This window comes from Schistocerca serialis, chromosome 6, assembly GCF_023864345.2.
Source record: "Schistocerca serialis cubense isolate TAMUIC-IGC-003099 chromosome 6, iqSchSeri2.2, whole genome shotgun sequence".
NCBI classification, from domain to species: Eukaryota; Metazoa; Arthropoda; class Insecta; order Orthoptera; family Acrididae; genus Schistocerca; species Schistocerca serialis.
In genome coordinates, this window is record NC_064643.1 from 719227049 (window position 1) to 719248597 (window position 21549).

Below are 21549 nucleotides of genomic sequence, written 5' to 3' on the forward strand. Positions count from 1 at the left end.
ATAGTGAATTTAGTATGTACAAGATGGCTGACTTCGTGAGAGGACAGAATGATGCACCACTTCTTTATTGTTTCAGCCAACTAATGTGGACCTCTCTTCACAATATTCATACCGAGTGATATTGTTATTTGTGTGCTGACATTAAATTAAAATACGTGATTTTTCTTTTTTCTTGTGCCATTTTTCCCATGGATACATAGGGGCGGCATGATTAATCGGCTGTGGCAATGTTAGTTGAAGGTGTGGCCGGATGCCCTTCCTGCCGCCACCCTGATTTTTTTCCCTTCAATGTATAGCTCATCTGAATCATTAGTCAAGTATTCTGTTTTTTGGTAATTAATCTTCAAACCCCAAGTTTTGTATGCTACTGCTAGTTGATTGCACATATAGTTAGCATCCTCCCCATCTTGTGCTACGACTACTTGATCATCGGCAAATAATAAATGATGTAGGTAAACTCCATCTCTTATTTCTAATCCAATACTATTACATTTACGAGACCATGTTCTAAGGCTAATATCTATATAGATTTAAATAATGATGGTGACATGGGACAGCCCTGTAAAAGGCCTTTGCTTGTTCTAAATTTCTGTGAAAGTTTATTACCAACTTTCACTTGGCAAATGTTATCTTTATACATCTTTTGTATTATTTTAATCAAGGAAGGGTTTATGTTTGCCATATGTAGTGCTCTCCAAAGTAATTTTCTTGGTACAGTATCATACGCTTTTTCTAGATCTATGAAAATTAATCCTATATTTTTTGATTTTTCCCTATGTTTCTCCAAAATCTGTCGTAAAGTGAAAATATGGTCTACACATGATCTCCCAGCCGTGAATCCACTTTGTTCTTCTTGGGTTCTAAAATTTTTTTCCTGTTTGTTTTTAATTGCTTTCCCAAAAATTCTCATTAATTTGTTTCTAACACATATTCCTCGATCGTTTGAACAAATTTAGCGATCCCCTTTCTCAAATATTCTATTAATGTAACCTAGCTTCATCTCGTTGGGTATTGGATCTCCATGTATCACTTTGTTGAAGAGCTGTGTTACCAGTTTCACAATTTTGTCACCACCATATTTCAGACACTTCAGATTGATATGGCGTGGTCCCAGTGATTTACCATTCTTTCCTGTTCTCAACGCCTGAAGTACTTCACTTTCTAAAATCCGGATCTCATCATCTTCATGTCCTTTTTCTTCCCCTGTTTCTTCTTCTAGATATTCTTCTCTGTCCTCATGTAATAATTTTTGGAAATACTCTTCCCATTCCTTTTGTGTTATCAGTTGGAGATTAGTTTTGCTTTTTGTATCCTGTCGAAGCCCTTTCAATGCTGACCGTGCTTCTTTTGCTCTCCCAAATCCTAATTTGCTATTCACCTTGGCACATGTTCTTTCCCATGCTTCATTTTTTGCCATCCTTATTTTTTTCATCACTTCATTCTTCTTTTCCTTGTATATTGATCTCGTTTCTTCTGATTTATCATTCAACCACTGAAGGAGCGCATTTCGTTTTTCTCTAACGAGGATCTCTATTTCCTCTGACCACCACTCTGCCGCACGGCTGTGGTTGCTATCTTTTTTACCCAACACCTATGATTTTCACATTAGCTTTTATATAGTCATATATTTCCTCTGTATTTCCTTCAAATGATTCAACCAGGTTCCTTTCCGTCCTGGCCGCAAAGAGTGTTCTGATACTTTCGTCTTGTAGGCTGTCAATATTAAAAGGTAAATTTTCATCTTTCTCAGTCTGGTTCGTTTTATTTATGTTACTTGTATCACTCCTTGCATTCTTCCATGGCGAGAAAGACTTCATTTTAACTAGATAGTGGTCTGATCCACACTGGGCTCCTCTATAAGATCTGACGTCTACTGCTTTGAAACTACTTGTTTGCCTAGTGATAATATAATCTATTATAGAACGAAGTTCTTTGGTGTTCTGTTGCCAAGTATATTTATGAATGTCCTTATGTTTGAAAAATGTGTTGGTAATTTTTGGATCAAATTATTCACAAATTGCAATCAATCGTTCACCATTGTCATTATATTCGTCCTCTCCATGTTTTCCTGCTATTCTACAAGATTCTCTAATGCCTACCCTTCCATTCAGATCTCCCATGATAATCAGTTCCTTTCTTCTTGGGATTTTTTCAAGAGTCTCCCTGAGAGTGGCACAGAAATTTTAATAATATGAGCTAGTTAACATTCCAAGAGTTTCAAAGAGTTGTAACAAAAAAATAAAAAATAAAAGAAATAAATAAATACATACATCGACGTGCTATACAACCATTTCTTGGCAATATGGAGAGGGCTCTGAAAGATTAAGTGCTGCAGGACCACGTGCATCTGACCGGCCGTTCGGTCGAGCGCGGAATTGGCCCCGGTTTCGGACGCTGCGCCTGCCGTATCAACCAGACAGACTTCGCGCAAGTCAGCCACATTAACAGACGAACGCAGAATTTAGCACAGGAATTGGATCAGCCGTCTACTATACACCGAACGCCGATGCACAAGAGTCAAACTTACAGCAACAAGAAAAACAAGTTAACAATTTCTCAGTGAGTTAGAGGAGTCAAATCACTGAAACTTGTGAGGTGTCCAAAATCTGAATACAGATACAAAAACAGTTAGCGAGCAGGTAGTTCGACTGCCAACTACAAATTGTGCCAAACTTGCGCCACGTGGCGAGGGGTAAACGAGGATCCTCCACGCAGAGCGTAGCACTTAATCGCAAGCAAACGCGTTCTGTTGGCTAACGAACTCCTGACTAATTGCAGATAGAACATATCCTTTTGAATAACATTACAGCCACACACGCAAAATAAAGTCAAAATGAATTCCTCACTGAGGAACTTGTTGTTCATAGAATAAAAACTTTCACGACCGGATGACATATCTTCTGGTAAACCTTCCGGGATGTAAGGTCGTGGTCCCGGTGGCAAGACTCACCGGAGGAGAAACACCCCTCTGAAGATGAACAGCGCAGCTCTGGACGAAACGTTAGGAGCTGAAGAGTTTCATGGACCGCTACCCTATCCTGTGCAAGCTTCTTCATCTCCCAGTACCTACTGCAACCCACAAACTTCTGAATCTGCTTAGTGTATTCATCTCTTGGTCTCCCTCTACGATTTTTACCCTCCATGCTGCCCTCCAATGCTAAATTTGTTATCCCTTGATGCCTCAGAAGATGTCCTACTAACCGGTCCCTTCTTTTTGTCAAGTTGTGCCACATACTCCTCTTCTCCCCAATTCTATTCAATACTTCATTATTAGTTATGTGGTCTACCCATCTAATCTTCAGCATTCTTCTGTAGCCCCACATTTCGAAAGCTTCTATTCTCTTCTTGTCCAAACTATTTATCGTCCATGTTTCACTTCCATACATGGCTACACGCCATACAAATACTTTCAGAAATGACTTCCTGACGCTTAAATCTATACTCGATGTTAACAAATTTCTCTTCTTCAGAAACGCTTTCCTTGCCATTGCCAGTCTACATTTTATATCTTCTCTACTTCGACCATCATCAGTTATTTTACTCCCCAAATAGCAAAACTCCTTTACTACTTTAAGTGTCTCATATCCTATTCTAATTCCCTCAGCATCACCCGACTTAAATCGACTACATTCCATGATCCTCGTTTTGCTTTTGTTGATGTTCATCTTATATCCTCCTTTCAAGACACTGTCCATTCCGTTCAACTGCTCTTCCAAGTCCTTTGCTGTCTCTGATAGAATTACAATGTCATAGGCGAACCTCAAAGTTTTTATTTCTTCTCCATGGATTTTAATACCTACTCCGAATTTTTCTTTTGTTTCCTTTACTCAATATACAGATTGAATAACATCGAGGAGAGGCTACAACACTGTCTCACTCCCTTCCCAACCACTGCTTCCCTTTCATACCCCTCGACTCTTATAACTGCCATCTGGTTTCTGTACAAATTTTAAATAGCCTTTCGCTCCCTGTATTTTACCCCTGCCACCTTGAGAATTTGAAAGAGAGTATTCCAGTCAACATTGTCAAAATCTTTCTCTAAGCCTACATATGCTAGATACGTAGGTTTGCCTTTCTTTAATCTTTCTTCTAAGATAAGTCATAAGGTCAGTATTGCCTCACGTGTTCCAATATTTCTACGGAATCCAAACTGATCTTCCCCGAGGTCGGCTTCTACCAGTTTTTCCATTCGTCTGTAATGAATTCGCGTTAGTATTTTGCAGTTGTGACTTATTAAGCAGATAGTTCGGTAATTTTCACATCTGTCACACTTGCTTTCTTTGGAATGGAATTATTATATTCTTCTTGAAGTCTGAGCGTATTTCGCCTGTTTCATACATCTTGCTCACCAGATGGTAGAGTTTTGTCCGCACTGGCTCTCACAAGGCCATCAGTAGTTCTAATGGAATGTTGTCTACTCCCGGGGCCTTGTTTCGACTCAGGTCTTTCAGTGCTGTGTCCAACTCTTCACGCAGTATCGTACCTCCCATTTCATCTTCATCTACATCCTCTTCCATTTCCGTAATATTGTCCTCAAGTACATCGCCCTTGTATAGACCCTCTATATACTCCTTCCACCTTCCTGCTTTCCCTTCTTTGCTTAGAACTGGGTTTCCATCTGAGCTCTTGATATTCATACAAGTGGTTCTCTTTTCTCCAAAGGTCTCTTTAATTTTCCTGTAGGCAGTATCTATCTTACCCATAGTGAGATGAGCCGCTACATTCTTACATTTGTCCTCTAGCCATCCCTGATTAGCCATTTTGCACTTCCTGTCGATTTCATTTTTGAGACGTCTGTATTCCTTTTTGCCTGCTCCATTTACTGCATTTTTATATTTTCTCCTTTCGTCAATTAAGTTCAATATTTCTTTTGCTACCCAAGGAGTTCTACTAGTCCTCGTCTTTTTACCTATTTGATCCTTTGCTGCCTTCACTACTTCATCCCTCAGAGCTACCCATGCTTGTTCTACTGTACTTCTTTCCCCCATTCCTGTCAATTATTCCCTTATGCTCTCCCTGAAACTCTGTACAACCTCTGGTTCCTTCAGTTTATCCAGGTCTCATCTTCTTAAATTCCCACCTTTTTGCAGTTTTTTCAGTTTTAATCTACAGTTCATAACCAATAGATTGTGGTCAGAGTCCACATCTGCCCCTGGAAATGTCTTACAATTTAAAACCTGGTTCCTAAATCTCTGTCTTACCATTATGTAATCTATCTGATACCTTTTAGTATCTCCAGGATTCTTCCAGGTATACAACCTTCTTTCATGATTCTTGAACCAAATGTTAGCTATGATTAAGTTCTGCTCTGTGCAAAACTCTATCAGGCGGCTTCCTCTTTCATTTCTTAGCCCCAATCCATATTCACCCACTATGTTTCCTTCTCTCCCTTTTCCTACTCTCGAATTCCAGTCACCCATGACTATTAAATTTTCCTCTTCCTTCACTACCTGAATGATTTCTTTTATCTCATCATACATTTCTTCAATTTCATCATCTGCAGAACTAGTTGGCACATAAACTTGTACTACTGTAGTAGGCGTGGGCTTCGTGTCTATCTTGGCCGCAATAATGCGTTCACTATGCTGTTTGTAGTAGCTTACCCGCAGTCCTATTTTTTTAATTCATTATTAAACCTACTCCTGCATTACCCCAATTTGATTTTGTGTTTATTACCCTGTATTCATCTGACCAAAAGTTTTGTTCCTCCTGCCACCGAACTTCACTAATTCCCACTATATCTAACATTAACCTATCCATTTCCCTTTTTAAATTTTCTAATCTACCTGCCCGGTTAAGGGATCTGATATTCCACGCTGCGATCCGTAGAACGCCAGTTTTCTTCTTCCTGATAACGACGTCCTCTTGAGTAGTCCCCGCCCGGAGATACGAATGGGGGACTATTTTACCTCCGGAATATTTTACCCAAGAGGACGCCATCATCATTTAACCATACAGTACAGCTGCATGCCCTCGGGAAAAACTACGGCCGTAGTTTCCCCTTGCTTTCAGCAGTTCTGAGAAACTTAATGAGAACTAATAATTAAGATAAAAAGAGCCGCCCTTAAAAAGAAGGTCGAACTTGGTATTATAAGCAAGACAATAAATGAAACTGTGCGCTCCAGTAACAACTCATGCAGGGCGTGGCTCACGAAATGAACCCACCCAACATATAAATGCGCGCCGTCACACATGCGACGCCTTACGGCAGCCTACTAGGAAGATGAGACAGAACTTCGCGAATAACACTCAGATTAAATAAAGAAGCAAATTCAGCAATTTTATAGGAGTGCACACGCAACTTTTCTGCGCAGAGACAGAAGCGGGATCAATAACCAGAAGTGTGATATGGAACAAGGCGTGAACCTCGAACAAACAACCATAAAACTACCGAACTAAACAGTTGCAGTACTGGTACAGGAAATATTAATTATAACTACAGTCACTATCGATGCTCGGCTCCGTCGTATCCGATAACCCAAATCGGAAGCTCACCTGATATATCAGTACAACGATCCAGGAAAGACAGCGTGGAGCCGACACAGCATCTTCTACATCTACATCTATAATCCGCAAGCCACCTGACGGTGTGTGGTGGAGGGTACTTTGAGTACCTCTATCGGTTCTCCCTTCTATTCCAGTCTCGTATTGTTCGTGGAAGGAAAGATTGTCGGTATGCCTCTATGTGGCCACTGCGCGAGATATATGTAGCAGGGAGCAATATACTGTTTGACTCCTCGGTGAAGGTATGTTTTCGAAACCACCAAAAGCCCGTACCGAGCTACTGACCGTCTCTCTTGCAGAGTCTTCCACTGGAGTCTATCATCTCCGTAACGCTTTCGCGATTACCAAATGATCCTGTAACGAAGCGTGCTGCTCTCCGTTGGACCTCCTCCATCAACCGTATCTGGTACGGATCCCACACCGGTGAGCAGTATTCAAGCAGTGGGCGAACAAGTGTACTGTAACCTACTTCCTTCGTTTTCGGACTGCATTTCCTTAGGATACTTCTCTAGGTCCGTTCAGTCACTGAAGCAGACAACACGCTCCTTCCCTTGGCGGGCGCCCCACAGGTACAAAGGTTCACCGCGGCCCGCAGCCGAGGTAATAATGGTTCACAATCGAGGAACCGGCCTGAGTTTCTCGTCCTGGGATTGCTGCTACCCTCAGAGCCGGTGACTGTTAACTGCCGAACTTTTACTAGCTGTCAAGTGCCAGCACACTAATCGCCTCCCCGCCAAGTTCCAACCCGGTCGCCTCACCTCGAGCGAACTGTTTCACCCTCCCGGTCTCTCCGTCACTGCCCTCGCGCCTCCATCTCCGTCCGAACGACGCCCTCCTAACGCCATGATGTTTTACTATAGCTCCGGTCACGTGTACTGACGGGTGGCTGCTAGCGCGCTGTTGCCAGATCGTGAGTCACAAGCACTTCATAAGTCACATGCACCTCTGTTACTCATCGTAGTAGTTTCTGCTTTGTTCAAAATCAATTTAATTGCTCGTTTTTGCGGTGAAATGGTGATTTAGGCTACGTCAGTCATATCGTTATGTAGCAATGATGTGTACATTGTGTGAATTTAGAAAACATTGTTAAAGCCCTCCTGTTCAATTCGTTATCTGAATTCTGTGGAGTGGAAAACTTTTATAGATAACATTAGGTATTACAAGTTTATATGAAGTGTAAATGTATGTAAATCACTGACAAAAGCGCATATCAGGGTGAAAACTACTATAACTACTGGAATTTCAAGCAAACTAGCACGCTAACGAAAACGCATAGTTGCTCAAATCTAGCTGTGTTCAATTCCTAATGGTAGTATTCTGACTTGTTTTTTTTTTGTTACATCTGTAAATTATTTACTGTTTTTAAAGAAAAACAGTCTTCGCTGACCCCACATGCATAGTCGTCAGCCTGGCTCCCTTCCCAACAGGTAGCTTACAGCCCCACTTTGGCTTGAATTCTACAATAAGTACTTTACTGAATGGTTCTGAGTATCCTGAGTTTCATCCAAATAGAGTATAGGTCTCATATCACTTCCGTATTTAAATCTTATATCGCTTAACAGAAGTCTCGCAGACCTATCCCATCCAGTAAAATTTATTTTTTTAATGAATTTTTTCTCAGCTTTTCTGACGTCAGGTAATCGCCATTATTGTAAAACTGATGGAATCTCGGCCTGACAACGTCTTTTGATAAGTTGTTTGATTTGGTTAAAGAACTATGTTATTTAATATTTTTCCTTGGAGAACTGAACGTAGGGGATTCTTTTCTTCCGACACATGCTTTGGATAGTTCTTGTTCCAATGCCACAAGCTGCTGCACAGATAACCCGTACGTTAGCAAAGTTTTTTCTTAAAATGGTTGCTTTTCTTCCGTAACGTACCACTGCGTTTCTGTGATATCATCGCTATCCATTATGCCCATTTTCCGTAAATATTTCCTATGAAGCATCCGTGTATACGCTAACAGGTCACCACCATTGTCTAGAAGGTATTTTAAATATTTATAGCAAATGTGCATTGTGGAATTGCTTTGACGCCAAAACTCAGTTGCCATTTTCAGTCACATTCTTCCTACTGTCGAAGTAAGCCTTGTTGGAGCTGCTTCGAAATCCTACCCACATTGTTGTTGTTGTGGTCTTCAGTCCAGAGACTGGATTGAAACACCTCTCTATGCTACTGTAGCCTGTGCAAGCTTCTGCATCTCGCAGTACCTACTGCAGCCTACATCATTCTGTATCTGCTTGGTGTATCCATCTCTTGGTCTCCCTCTACAATTTTTACCCTCCACGCTGCCCTCCAATGCTAAATTTGTGATCCCTTGATGCCTCAGAACATTTCCTACTAACCGGTCCCTTCTTTTTGTCAAGTTGTGCCACATACTCCTCTTCTCCCCAATTCTATTCAATACTTCATCATTAATTATGTGATCTACCCATCAAATCTTCAGCATTCTTCTGTAGTCCCACATTTCGAAAGCTTCTATTCTCTTCTTGTCCAAACTATTTATCGTCCATGTTTCACTTCCATACATGGCTACACGCCATACAAATACTTTCAGAAATGACTTCCTGACGCTTAAATCTATACTCGATGTTAACAAATTTCTCTTCTTCAGAAACGCTTTCCTTGCCATTGCCAGTCTACATTTTATATCTTCTCTACTTCGACCATCATCAGTTATTTTACTCCCCAAATAGCAAAACTCCTTTACTATTTTAAGTGTCTCATTTCCTATTCTAATTCCCTCAGCATCACCCGACTTAAATCGACTACATTCCATGATCCTCGTTTTGCTTTTGTTGATGTTCATCTTATACCCTCCTTTCAAGACACTGTCCATTCCGTTCAACTGCTCTTCCAAGTCCTTTGCTGTCTCTGATAGAATTACAATGTCATCGGTGAACCTCAAAGTTTTTATTTCTTCTCCGTGGATTTTAATACCAACTCCGAATTTTTCGTTTGTTTCCTTTACTGCTTCCTCAATATACAGATTGAATAACATCGAGGAGAGGCTACAACACTATCTCACTCCCTTCCCAACCACTGCTTCCCTTTCATACCCCTCGACTCGTATAGCTGCCATCTGGTTTCTGTAGCCTTTCGCTCCCTGTATTTTACCCCTGCCACCTTGAGAATTTGAAAGAGAGTATTCCAGTCAACATTGTCAAAATCTTTCTCTAAGTCTACATATGCTAGAAACGTAGGTTTGCCATTCTTTAATCTTTCTTCTAAGATAAGTCCTAAGGTCAGTATTGCCTCACGTGTTCCAATATTTCTACGGAATCCAAACTGCTCTTCCCCGAAGTCGGCTTCTACCAGTTTTTCCATTCGTCTGTAAAGAATTCGCGTTAGTATTTTGCAGTTGTGACTTATTAAGCAGATAGTTCGGTAATTTTCACATCTGTCCCACCAGCTTTCTTTGGGATTGGAATTATTATATTCTTCTTGAAGTCTGAGGGTATTCGCCTGTTTCGTACATCTTGCTCACCAGATGGTAGAGTTTTGTCAGGACTGGCTCTCACAAGGCCATCGGTAGTTCTAATGGAATGTTGTCTACTCCCGGGGCCTTGTTTCGACTCAGGTCTTTCAGTGCTGTGTCCAACTCTTCACGCAGTATCGTATCTCCCATTTCATCTTCATCTACATCCTCTTCCATTTCCGTAATATTGTCCTCAAGTACATCGCCCTTGTATAGACCCTCTATATACTCCTTCCACCTTTCTGTTTTCCCTTCTTTGCTTAGAACTGGGTTTCCATCTGAGCTCTTGATATTCATTCAAGTGGTTCTCTTTTCTCCAAAGGTCTCTTTAATTTTCCTGTAGGCAGTATCTATCTTACCCATAGTGAGATGAGCCGCTACATTCTTACATTTGTCCTCTAGCCATCCCTGCTTAGCCATTTTGCACTTCCTGCCGATCTCATTTTTGAGACGTCTGTATTCCTTTTTGCCTGCTCCATTTACTGCATTTTTATATTTTCTCCTTTCGTCAATTAAGTTCAATATTTCTTCTGCTACCCAAGGAGTTCTACTAGTCCTCGTCTTTTTACCTATTTGATCCTTTGCTGCCTTCACTACTTCATCCCTCAGAGCTACCCATTCTTGTTCTACTGTACTTCTTTCCCCCATTCCTGTCAATTGTTCCCTTGTGCTCTCCCTGAAACTCTGTACAACCTCTGGTTCCTTCAGTTTATCCAGGTCTCATCTTCTTAAATTCCCACCTTTTTGCAGTATTTTCAGTTTTAATCTACAGTTCATAACCAATAGATTGTGGTCAGAGTCCACATCTACCCCTGGAAATGTCTTACAATTTAAAACCTGGTTCCTAAATCTCTGTCTTACCATTATATAGTCTATCTGACACCTTCTAATATCTCCAGGATTCTTCCGTGTATACAACCTTCTTTCATGATTCTTGAACCAAATGTTAGCTATGATTAAGTTCTGCTCTGTGCAAAACTCTATCAGGCGGCTTCCTCTTTCATTTCTTAGCCCCAATTCATATTCACCTACTATGTTTCCTTCTCTCCCTTTTCCTACTCTCGAATCCCAGTCACCCATGACTATTAAATTTTCCTCTTCCTTCACTACCTGAATAATTTCTTTTATCTCATCATACATTTCTTCAATTTCATCATCTGCAGAGCTAGTTGGCACATAAACATGTACTACTGTAGTAGGCGTGGGCTTCGTGTCTGTCTTGGCCACAATAATGCGTTCACTATGCTGTTTGTAGTAGCTTACCCGCAGTCCTATTTTTTTAATTCATTATTAAACCTACTCCTGCATTACCCCTATTTGATTTTGTGTTTATTACCCTGTATTCACCTGACCAAAAGTCTTGTTCCTCCTGCCACCGAACTTCACTAATTCCCACTATATCTAACTTTAACCTATCGATTTCCCTTTTTAAATTTTCTAATCTACCTGCCCGGTTAAGGGATCTGACATTGCACGCTCCGATCCGTAGAACGCCAGTTTTCTTTCTCCTGATAACGACATCCTCTTGAGTAGTCCCCGCCCGGAGATACGAATGGGGGACTATTTTACCTCCGGAATATTTTACCCAAGAGGACGCCATCATCATTTAACCATACAGTACAGCTGCATGCCCTCGGGAATAATTACGGCCGTAGTTTCCCCTTGCTTTCAGCAGTTCTGAGAAACTTAATGAGAATTAATAATTAAGATAAAAAGAGCCGCCCTTAAAAAGAAGGTCGAACTTGGTATTATAAGCAAGACAATAAATGAAACTGTGCGCTCCAGTAACAACTCATGCAGGGCGTGGCACACGAAATGAACCCACCCAACATATAAATGCGCGCCGTCACACATGCGACGCCTTACGGCAGCCTACTAGGAAGATGAGACAGAACTTCGCGAATAACACTCAGATTAAATAAAGAAGCAAATTCAGCAATTTTATAGGAGTGCACACGCAACTTTTCTGCGCAGAGACAGAAGCGGGATCAATAACCAGAAGTGTGATATGGAACAAGACGTGAACCTCGAACAAACAACCATAAAACTACCGAACTAAACAGTTGCAGTACTGGTACAGGAAATATTAATTATAACTACAGTCACTACCGATGCTCGGCTCCGTCGTATCCGATAACCCAAATCGGAAGCTCACCTGATATATCAGTACAACGATCCAGGAAAGACAGCGTGGAGCCGACACAGCATCTTCTACATCTACATCTATAATCCGCAAGCCACCTGACGGTGTGTGGCGGAGGGTACTTTGAGTACCTCTATCGGTTCTCCCTTCTATTCCAGTCTCGTATTGTTCGTGGAAGGAAAGATTGTCGGTATGTCTCTGTGTGGTCACTGCGCGAGATATATGTAGCAGGGAGCAATATACTGTTTGACTCCTCGGTGAAGGTATGTTTTCGAAACCACCAAAAGCCCGTACCGAGCTACTGACCGTCTCTCTTGCAGAGTCTTCCACTGGAGTCTATCATCTCCGTAACGCTTTCGCGATTACCAAATGATCCTGTAACGAAGCGTGCTGCTCTCCGTTGGACCTCCTCCATCAACCGTATCTGGTACGGATCCCACACCGGTGAGCAGTATTCAAGCAGTGGGCGAACAAGTGTACTGTAACCTACTTCCTTCGTTTTCGGACTGCATTTCCTTAGGATACTTCAACACATCAACTGTCCACCGTCCGCCTCTACGTCCGTTCAGTCACTGAAGAAGACAACACGCTCCTTCCCTCGGCAGGCGCCCCACAGGTACAAAGGTTCACCGCGGCCCGCAGCCGAGGTAATAATGGTTCACAATCGAGGAACCGGCCTGAGTTTCTCGTCCTGGGATTGCTGCTACCCTCAGAGCCGGTGACTGTTAACTGCCGAACTTTTACTAGCTGTCAAGTGCCAGCACACTAATCGCCTCCCCGCCAAGTTCCAACCCGGTCGCCTCACCTCGAGCGAACTGTTTCACCCTCCCGGTCTCTCCGTCACTGCCCTCGCGCCTCCATCTCCGTCCGAACGACGCCCTCCTAACGCCATGATGTTTTACTATAGCTCCGGTCACGTGTACTGACGGGTGGCTGCTAGCGCGCTGTTGCCAGATCGTGAGTCACAAGCACTTCATAAGTCACATGCACCTCTGTTACTCATCGTAGTAGTTTCTGCTTTGTTCAAAATCAATTTAATTGCTCGTTTTTGCGGTGAAATGGTGATTTAGGCTACGTCAGTCATATCGTTATGTAGCAATGATGTGTACATTGTGTGAATTTAGAAAACATTGTTAAAGCCCTCCTGTTCAATTCGTTATCTGAATTCTGTGGAGTGGAAAACTTTTATAGATAACATTAGGTATTACAAGTTTATATGAAGTGTAAATGTATGTAAATCACTGACAAAAGCGCATATCAGGGTGAAAACTACTATAACTACTGGAATTTCAAGCAAACTAGCACGCTAACGAAAACGCATAGTTGCTCAAATCTAGCTGTGTTCAATTCCTAATGGTAGTATTCTGACTTGTTTTTTTTTTGTTACATCTGTAAATTATTTACTGTTTTTAAAGAAAAACAGTCTTCGCTGACCCCACATGCATAGTCGTCAGCCTGGCTCCCTTCCCAACAGGTAGCTTACAGCCCCACTTTGGCTTGAATTCTACAATAAGTACTTTACTGAATGGTTCTGAGTATCCTGAGTTTCATCCAAATAGAGTATAGGTCTCATATCACTTCCGTATTTAAATCTTATATCGCTTAACAGAAGTCTCGCAGACCTATCCCATCCAGTAAAATTTATTTTTTCAATGAATTTTTTCTCAGCTTTTCTGACGTCAGGTAATCGCCATTATTGTAAAACTGATGGAATCTCGGCCTGACAACGTCTTTTGATAAGTTGTTTGATTTGGTTAAAGAACTATGTTATTTAATATTTTTCCTTGGAGAACTGAACGTAGGGGATTCTTTTCTTCCGACACATGCTTTGGATAGTTCTTGTTCCAATGCCACAAGCTGCTGCACAGATAACCCGTACGTTAGCAAAGTTTTTTCTTAAAATGGTTGCTTTTCTTCCGTAACGTACCACTGCGTTTCTGTGATATCATCGCTATCCATTATGCCCATTTTCCGTAAATATTTCCTATGAAGCATCCGTGTATACGCTAACAGGTCACCACCATTGTCTAGAAGGTATTTTAAATATTTATAGCAAATGTGCATTGTGGAATTGCTTTGACGCCAAAACTCAGTTGCCATTTTCAGTCACATTCTTCCTACTGTCGAAGTAAGCCTTGTTGGAGCTGCTTCGAAATCCTACCCACATTGTTGTTGTTGTGGTCTTCAGTCCAGAGACTGGATTGAAACACCTCTCTATGCTACTGTAGCCTGTGCAAGCTTCTGCATCTCGCAGTACCTACTGCAGCCTACATCATTCTGTATCTGCTTGGTGTATCCATCTCTTGGTCTCCCTCTACAATTTTTACCCTCCACGCTGCCCTCCAATGCTAAATTTGTGATCCCTTGATGCCTCAGAACATTTCCTACTAACCGGTCCCTTCTTTTTGTCAAGTTGTGCCACATACTCCTCTTCTCCCCAATTCTATTCAATACTTCATCATTAATTATGTGATCTTCCCATCAAATCTTCAGCATTCTTCTGTAGCCCCACATTTCGAAAGCTTCTATTCTCTTCTTGTCCAAACTATTTATCGTCCATGTTTCACTTCCATACATGGCTACACTCCATACGAATGCTTTCAGAAATGACTTGCTAAAACTTAAATCTGTACTCGATGTTAACAAATTTCTCTTCTTCAGAAACGATTTCCTTGCCAGTACCAGTCCATATTTTATATCCTCCCTCCTTCGACCATCATCAATTATTGTGCTCACCAAATAGCAAAACTGATTTACTACTTTAAGCGTCTCATTTCCTAATCTAATTACCTCAGCATCACCCCAATTAACTCGACTACATTCCATGATCCTCGTTTTGCTTTTGTTGATGTTCATGTTATATCCTCCTTTCAAGACATTGTTCATTCCATTCAACTGCTCTTCCAGGTCCTTTGCTGTCTCTGACAGAATTAGAGTGTCATCGGCGAACCTCAAAGTTTTTATTTCTTCTCCATGGATTTAAATTCCTATTCTTTTGTTTCCTTTACTGCTTGCTCAATATACAGATGGAATGATATCTGGGATGGGCTACAACCCTGTCTCACTACCTCCCCAACCACTGCTTCCCTTTCATGCCCCTCGGCTCTTATAGCTGCCATCTGGTTTCTGTACAAATTGTAAACAGCCTTTCGCCCCATGTATTTTACCCCTGCCACCTTCAGAATTTGAAAGAGAGTATTCCAGTCAACATTGTCAAAAGCTTTCTCTAAGTCTACAAATGCTAGAAACGTAGGTTTGCCTTTCCTTAATCTATCTTCTAAGGTAAGTCGTAGGGTCAGTATTGCCTCACGTGTTCCAACATTTCTACGGAATTCACATTGATCTTCCCAGAGGTCAGCTTCTACCAGTTTTTCCATTCGTCTGTAAATCGTGTTAGTATTTTGCGGCCGTGACTTACAGATAATTCGGTAATTTTCACATCTGTCAACACCTTGGGATTTGAATTACCCACATAGCACTGTGGAAAACAAGAATTGCGCGAAAATCTACACGCCGTCTCGCTAATGTCGTTCCTCTGGCTCTGGAACTAGACAACTACGGGCGCTCAACACTGCTATTTTCGAATGTTAGCTCTAGGCGAGACTAGGCCCATATGCGGCATCAGCGCGCTTGCTGGCACCCACCAGCGCGTCTGACCAGAGCTATAGACACCATGGCGTGACGTATCGACCGCGCAGCGGTTCAGTCCCTCTAATCACAACTGAATGAAAGGAGGATTTCTTACCATACGCATTTCGCTTTTATTGTTTGCAAGGCGCCTTCAGTGGTAAAACTCGTAGAAGAAGGTCTACATGTGTCTTACTTTCTGTTTTGCAGCTATTCTACTTTCTGCCATACGAAGTTTTGTTTCCGCAGCTATAGGAAATGAACAGTTTTGTTCAGTTATGGTTAGACGGATCTAAAGTGTTAATTATCAACATGACATTACGCGAAACTGAGGACAACAGGAAAAGAAAACAAATACACTGAAATGACAAAGGAATTGGTATAGGCATGCGTACTCAAATACAGCAAATAGAGAGAGAAATGTTCAAATGTGTGTGAAATCTTATGGGGCTTAAATGCCAAAGTCATCAGTCCCCAAGCTTACACATTACTCAACCTAAATTATCCTAAGGACAAACACACACACCCATGCCCGAGGGAGGACTCGAACCTCCGCCGGGACCAGCCGCACTGTCCGTGACTGCAGCGCCTTAGACCTCTCGGCTAAACCCACGCGGCTCAAATACAGAGAGAGATATGTAAACAGGCATAATACGGCGCTGCGGTCGGCAACGCTCTGTATAAGAGAAGAAGTGTCTGGCGCAGATCGGTTACTGCTGGTACAATGGCAGCTTATCAAGATTTAAGCGAGTTTGAACGTGGTGTTATTGTCGGCACATGAGCGATGGGACACAGAATCTCTGTGGGAGCCATGAAGTGAAGATTTTTCCCGTGCGATCATTTCGCGAGTGTACGTGAATATCAGGAATCCGGTAAAACATCAAATCTCCGATATCACTGTGACCGGAAAAAAAAAACTTGCAAGAAGGGGGCCAACAACGACTGAAGAGAGTCTTTCAACGTAACAGAAGTGTAACCCTTCCACAAATTACTGCAGATTTCAATGCTGGGTCATGAAAAAGAGTCAGAATGCGAAACATTCAACAGAACATCACCGATATGGGCTTTCGGAGCTGAACGCTCACTCGCTTACCCTTGATGACTGCGCGAGACAAAGCTTTACGCCTCACCTAGGCCCGTCAATACCGACATTGGACTGTTGATGACTGGAAACATGTTGCCTGGTCGGACGAGACTCCTTTCAAATTGTATCGAGCGGATGGACGTGTATGAGAATGGAGACAACCTCATGAATCCATCGACCCTACATGTCAGCAGGGGACAGTTCCAGCTGGCGGAGGCTCTGTAATGGAGTGGGGAGTGTGCTGTTGAAGTGATATGGGATTCCTGATACTTCTAGATACGACTGTGACAAGTGACACGTACATAAGCATCCTGTCTGATCACCTGCTTTCATACACGTCCATTAGGCATTCCGACGGTCTTTGGCAACACAAGGACTATGCAACACCACACACGTCCATAATTGCTACAGAGTGGCTCCAGAAACACTCTTTTGAGTTTAAACACTTCCGCTGGCCATCAAACTCCCCAGACATGATCATCATTGAGCATATTTGGGATGCATTTCAACGTGCAGTTCAGAAGAGATCTCCCGCCCCTTGTGTTCTTAACAGATTTATAGACAGCCCTGCAACATCCATGGTGTCACTTCCCTCCAGCACTACTTCAGAGATTAGTCAAGTCCATGCCACGTCACGTTGCGGCACGTCTGGGTGCTCACAGAGCCCCGACACGATATTAGGCAGGTGTAGTAGTTTCTTTGGCTCTTCAGTTTCCTCTTAACTGGTTTTCGGTTTACAAGGCTATCATTAAACTTAAACTATGATCGCCTTGTAAGACGCTAAAAATTGGTTGATGTAATAATACTATAGAACATTTACAATATTATGTCTTTTCGTTGTAATTTTTTTACTTTATTTGATTTTATTGATTTATTTATTTTTGCACGTCGTCAGTCTTATTATTGATTTGACGAAGCCTAAGTTGATATCCTCTTTTGTGCGAACCTCTTCCTCTCAGAGTAGGAGTGAAGCCAATGTCTTCAATTGTATGTTGGATATGTCCGCCTGCTTAGGTGGATGGTAACGTTCTTGTTTCCCATGCAGTGGGCCCGGGTTCGTATCTCGGCCGGCTTGGAGGTTTTCTCTCCTCGTGGACTGGGCGTTGTGTTGTCCTCATCACCGGCATGGAAGTCGCCCAATGTGTCCTCGACTGAAATAAGACTTGCACTTGGCGGCCGAACTTCCCCGGATGGAGCCCGCCGTCCAACAATGCCATACACTTATTTCATTTTTTATATGTTGGCTTACATTTCAAGCTCTGTCATCTTACCCTCTACAGCTCCCTCTGATATCAGTAAAACTATTCCCTGATGTCTTAACACATATATTATCACCCTGTCTCTTCTTCTTTCAAGTGTTCTCCATATGTCCCTATTCTATACATCAGTAGACTACAAAATATTAAAAAATTTAGAAAATCTGATCAGAAAAACTTAGAACTTGTAAAAAAAAACGTTCAGAGTCATTATCAGGAAACCCAGTAACTAATCAGGGCGTCACCGTCAATTTAGCGAAAAGAAGTGCTAGCTCAGAACTGGCGCTGGTGTGCGGTACACTGCTTTAATGTTTTTTCAAGTTATACAGATATGAAATGACAGACACGGACGTCAGTGAGGGCGTAGAGGTAGGTGGAAACATGATCTGCTTACAAAGAGACGGCCCGGAAAGTGGATTTTTGTATTTAAATTATGCGAAAATCAGGACTCAGATACCAGTAAGCCAAATCTGAACCACACAACTGTCAAAATTTCTGTAGATAACTGACTTTGAAATGTTGTGAGAAACTTCAAGTCGCCAAAAGTAAGGTTGCTTTTCACAATGGCGCATGTGGCTCAATCGAATTCTTGTGTTTAAACGGGAGGTGTATTGTGTCCAAAAGATTGGTGTTGAGAAAACTCTTTGTATTATACATTGTTAACGCTTGGATCAGACCGCTAGGCTCGGTGCCGAAATGTCGGGGATCGCCATAGGACGTCTAGCGGAGCGGAAAGCCTGGAGGAAGGATCACCCATTTGGCTTTGTAGCTCGACCAGAAAAGAACGCAGATAGAAGCTTAAATCTGATGAGCTGGGAATGTTCCATACCTGGGAAGAAAGGGACACCTTGGGAAGGAGGTCAATATAAACTAAGAATGATCGTCAAGGATGATTATCCTTCTAGCCCCCAGAATGCAAATTTGAGCCACCGTTGTTCCATCCCAATGTCTATCCTTCAGGAACAGATTGCAGCTCACTTCTTGATGAAGACAAGGTATGGCGACCAGCGATAACAATCAAGCAGATTTTGTTTGGAATTCAAGACTTGTTAAATGAACCGAATATAAAAGATCCTGCTCCGGCAGAAGCATATACAATATCCTGCCAAAATCGTTTGGAATATGCGAATACGCGAAGAGGGTTCGTGCACAAGCTCGTGCAAGACCTCACAGGAGTCAGATGGTTACTTCAGTCAATGATTTGCTACATATTAAGAAAGACTGATTTATTTCCAATTAAACTGAAATGTAACTATTAAAGAACTTGTTCACTCTTATATTCCTTTGACTTTTAAAGAACTTCCGTTCGCTGTACCTATAATTTAATTTTTTTATGTATCTGTGTGTGAAATAAATGTGTTCTCTGTAAAATGCTTGAGAAGTAGTTGCTAATTGGTATTAGCCCTTTTTTAATCATAAACTTAAGATGTTATTTAGAATGTCAGATGTTAATAGAACTACTCAAATATTTTACCAGTTGTACAGTGCAGTAATAGTCTTATTTTTTGACTGATTAGAATGAAATCGAGTTTTGGTTATTTTGTGTAAGGAAGTGGAACAAAAATGTGAAGGAGGTTTTAATCCACAACTTATGCAGATAAATTGCTGTTAATTATTTGAATTTCTTGTATTTATTTTGACTTTCATGTTGTCAGTGTTAAAGTTCTTACATGTGGGAAAAAAAATCGATAACGTTGGAGAAAGGTAAGTGGGTAATCACTGGATCGCTGGTTCGAATCTTGTTGTGATCTCTGTCTTATTTTTTCGTTCATTCGAATACCTACATCACTTAAATTTCATCGAGTATAGGCTAATTAACACATACACTCCTGGAAATGGAAAAAAAAACACATTGACACCGGTGTGTCAGACCCACCATACTTGCTCCGGACACTGCGAGAGGGCTGTACAAGCAATGATCACACGCACGGCACAGCGGACACATCAGGAACCGCGGTGTTGGCCGTCGAATGGCGCTAGCTGCGCAGCATTTGTGCACCGCCGCCGTCAGTGTCAGCCAGTTTGCCGTGGCATACGGAGCTCCATCGCAGTCTTTAACACTGGTAGCATGCCGCGACAGCGTGGACGTGAACCGTATGTGCAGTTGACGGACTTTGAGCGAGGGCTTATAGTGGGCATGCGGGAGGCCGGGTGGACGTACCGCCGAATTGCTCAACACGTGGGGCGTGAGGTCTCCACAGTACATCGATGTTGTCGCCAGTGGTCGGCGGAAGGTGCACGTGCCCGTCGACCTGGGACCGGACCGCAGCGACGCACGGATGCACGCCAAGACCGTAGGATCCTACGCAGTGCCGTAGGGGACCGCACCGCCACTTCCCAGCAAATTAGGGACACTGTTGCTCCTGGGGTATCGGCGAGGACCATTCGCAACCGTCTCCATGAAGCTGGGCTACGGTCCCGCACACCGTTAGGCCGTCTTCCGCTCACGCCCCAACATCGTGCAGCCCGCCTCCAGTGGTGTCGCGACAGGCGTGAATGGAGGGACGAATGGAGACGTGTCGTCTTCAGCGATGAGAGTCGCTTCTGCCTTGGTGCCAATGATGGTCGTATGCGTGTTTGTCGCCGTGCAGGTGAGCGCCACAATCAGGACTGCATACGACCGAGGCACACGGGGCCAATACCTGGCATCATGGTGTTGGGAGCGATCTCCTACACTGACCGTACACCACTGGTGATCGTCGAGGGGACACTGAATAGTGCACGGTACATCCAAACCGTCAACGAACCCATCGTTCTACCATTCCTAGACCGGCAAGGGAACTTGCTGTTCCAACAGGACAATGCACGTCCGCATGTATCCCGTGCCACCCAACGTGCTCTAGAAGGTGTAAGTCAACTACCCTGGCCAGCAAGATCTCCGGATCTGTCCCCCATTGAGCATGTTTGGGACTGGATGAAGCGTCGTCTCACGCGGTCTGCACGTCCAGCACGAACGCTGGTCCGACTGAGGCGCCAGGTGGAAATGGCATGGCAAGCCGTTCCACAGGACTACATCCAGCATCTCTACGATCGTCTCTATGGGAGAATATCAGCCTGCATTGCTGCGAAAGGTGGATATACACTGTACTAGTGCCGACATTGTGCATGCTCTGTTGCCTGTGTCTATGTGCCTGTGGTTCTGTCAGTGTGATCATGTGATGTATCTGACCCCAGGAATGTGTCAATAAAGTTTCCCCTTCCTGGGACAATGAATTCACGGTGTTCTTATTTCAATTTTCAGGAGTGTATATTACCATCATTTTTACAAAAATTCACATTTCTTCTTTGTAACTACGTATCATCAACAAAATTCCAGTTTTAATCGCAAATAAAAATTCATACTGACCGATATTTTATGTAAGTTCGCCCGTAGTTGTGTAATGTTTGTTTAACTTAGAAAATCTTTGTGAACAATCTTCTATACAGTATCAGTAATTAAGAGTTTATGTTTGCAATT

At 42.5% G+C, this 21549-nt stretch overlaps 1 pseudogene; it reads left to right on the forward strand.

The window, feature by feature from the left end:
* Positions 1-18788: 18788 nt before the first annotated feature.
* On the forward strand, positions 18789-19317 carry LOC126485045 (SUMO-conjugating enzyme UBC9-B-like; annotated as a pseudogene).
* Positions 19318-21549: the final 2232 nt, after the last annotated feature.